This window comes from Agrilus planipennis, unplaced genomic scaffold, assembly GCF_000699045.2.
Source record: "Agrilus planipennis isolate EAB-ADULT unplaced genomic scaffold, Apla_2.0 scaffold149, whole genome shotgun sequence".
Taxonomy (NCBI): domain Eukaryota; kingdom Metazoa; phylum Arthropoda; class Insecta; order Coleoptera; family Buprestidae; genus Agrilus; species Agrilus planipennis.
The window spans coordinates 18,688-21,621 of record NW_020438906.1 but is presented as its reverse complement, the minus strand read 5'-3'; the positions used below and the strand labels follow the sequence as shown (position 1 = coordinate 21,621).

The 2,934-nt window shown below is 31.8% G+C and overlaps 1 protein-coding gene across 2 annotated transcripts in view; it reads right to left on the bottom strand.

Moving 5' to 3' along the window:
• The window catches only part of LOC108736434 (G-protein coupled receptor Mth2-like), an 11,708-nt gene extending 10,499 nt beyond the window's left edge, over positions 1-1,209 (bottom strand). The window contains exon 1 of one of the 2 annotated variants that reach the window (XM_018468869.1): positions 833-1,209. The gene's annotated coding sequence lies outside the window, so the exon portion shown is untranslated. Of the gene's footprint in view, positions 1-370; positions 618-832 lie in introns of those variants that run through there. The other variant, XM_018468870.1, reaches the window with a different exon arrangement.
• Between the last annotated feature and the right edge of the window lie 1,725 nt (positions 1,210-2,934).

The window sequence follows — 2,934 nt, the reverse complement described above, 5'->3', positions numbered from 1 at the left end:
AAATACAAATACAAATACCTAGTTTGAGATTTTCTATCGGAAAACATTTGCATTATTACAATTATTATAACAACTTTCTCAACAATTTATACATAATTGTATATTCTGTTGAGTTGAATTGTATACAAATCGTTTTCAGATTACAAAATATTATCAAAAGTATTTGCACAATCAAATAAAATAAAGAAAAGTTTGTATTTAAATAGAGCATTTTAAATACTTTTACTCAAATACTTTACAAGTATGGTCCTTCGTAGATATTAGGCAATTTTTCTTTTTGATTTCCCGCTTAAATATAAAAATAGGTTGTTGGATTTCACAAAATATTAATATTTTTTGAAAATGATATATAAATTCAAAATATACTTACCGTTTGTTTTTCTTTTTGTTTTAGCTGAAAATTACGCCTTTGCTTGAAAATATTAGTTGCTTTTTGTCTTGTTATTCATACAGTTACGATTGAAAGAAGTATTTTTAGAATTCAATTCGAAATAAATTGCCTCTTAGATCAATAAATCAAACTTTGTTGGTCAATAAATTTCAAACATTTGGAAATTTTACGTTATTTATGCGTGTAATTATTTCAGGACTCTATAGGCGCGGTATCAAATGGCTCAAACCTTTGTTAAAAATAAGTGACCCCGTTGTTATAGGTATTATTAAATAATATTATTATTGACAGTTTGCAACACATTTTGAAAAAGGCTCTGCATTTATTAGATAACGCATTGAAAACAAGATGGTTATAGTTTACAATTAGAAATTGTGTTAAAGCTTTAGGTACATAATGCTTGAGGGTACAGAAAGCGTTTGGTTTTTGAAGGTTTCTTACCTGTTAATTAATTTATTTTCTTCAGTTATTCACTCGGTATATCGTCTTGAGTTGAATACATTGGAAATGGAATACATTTTAACACTCAGTATTACCTACAGTCTTCGTATATATAATATTAGTGGAGAGGATTTTTTGTCAGCAAATAAAATTATGAAACTTCTTTTAACCACGTGTGTACCGCCTCGTTGTGGACATAGAGGTGGGTTAAATTAAGCCTGTCACGGCTTTTGCAAATATATTAATAGGTTCACGAGAGGGACTGCATACATGTATAAGCGTCACGACGACGGGCGTCCAAATATTAGGTACACGGGAACACGAAATAATTTTCTTTTCCGTCGCTATATCCAATAATAACTGATGTCAATTGCCGAAACCAATTCTACGATATCTGAACGCATGTCATTTTCACAGCATTATTAATATAATTATGACTCATTAACTAATTTTAAAATTTATCATAGTACCTATTTGCCTTGAAGATAATGTGGTTACTAATTCTTCCTCAAGAGAATTAATATTGAAGGAAAAATAGGCAATTCTGGGGTGAAGGTTTTTTTTTTATTAAATTTTGTTTTGCCTTATGGTAGTCACGACCCTTACTTTCAAGTGACTACCGAAAGCCCTAACTGCTCCGGCAATGATGACGATGACGCGCATCCGCATTATACCTCTGGTGATTCCTATTGCACCGTCCATATGGGACCGCCACGTCCGACATATTCTGCATGTGAATACATTGGTTTTTGCTTTTTCCATATTCAAGTTACTTTTGTATTTTGTGGTAATACTTTACCAATCGAACACCAACGAGTGTTACTAATCATTGCCTACAATTGACTTGTATACGTACCAGCTGTTTGCGAAGGTCACAAGTAGGTTTGCGTGTTTCGTCGAAAGCCAATAAGATAACACGGTAACGGTTCTCGTTGTGGTACTATGATGAGATGCACTTTGCACTCTTCAGTGTCTCCAGATGCTACTCTTCAAATATTCCGTAATACTGATCAGACGTGGTGTATATACTTAATAGCAGTTTAGATGTGGTGTTTGTGTCATAGGTTTATTAAAAGAGAATGTGGAAAGATTGGAAAATCGGGATGAACACGAAATTCGAAAATCTAATTTAGATCTAAACATCAACAAAGTGTATGATGTATATAGATGAGATGTTTCTACTTTAAATAGGTATTCATTTTCTACCTGCAGTACCTTTATGTACTCCGGGGAACAACTATACCATGACCTTTTTGAGGATTAAATTTATTGGGGCGCAACTAGGCTATGAATTAGGGTTCAACTGACCACGGGGTGCAACTTACATATATCGATTCTTTCTGTTTTTTTTAAATCACATAATTGTGTTTTCCTAGATCGCAATACCTTTCATTTGTTTTGTTTCGACTTCCTTTTAATTTAATATTTTATTGTTTGAACTGTTGTGGCACCGGGATACTAAAATGATTGTCAGGATGATAGCCTTTCGAGGTCGGGATGAATAACAAGACTGCGATAATAATTTAACATTCACTGATTTTCCAATTGTAATTACTGAATTGACTGACTAGCTATCCATCTAACTAATTATCAATCTGCCTCCTGCATCTTTTAAAGAGTAGGAAAATTATAGCTACACCCCCGTAGCCTTCTAAGGAAATTTTGAGAATGGAATATTCTAGAAGAATTTTTGTTGTGAGATTGGCTCCGCAAATAAACAACAAATGTTTCTAACAGTTTCGTCGCGAAGGGGATTTTAATAAACAAAGAGTGATTTTTGGATTCATTATGAATTTAGGGTGATAGGAGTATAATAAATATAAACATATACAATAATTTTAGAATTCAAGGTGAAACTTGTAGTAAAAACATTAGTCAAAAAATTATTTGGGAATAATAACGTTAAATTTTGTTTTAAATGAAATTTTATGATCAGAGGACTCAAAGGACAAATTTTGAAACTTTTTTGGACTTATTGCATTCCCACTTATGTGCATGCGAATTTCTTCAAAATTTACTCCTTACGGTTAGATATTATTTCTTAAACATAATTAAGGGTTGGATAGAAAAGCAAATAAAAAATAAATAATTATTAATTAGTA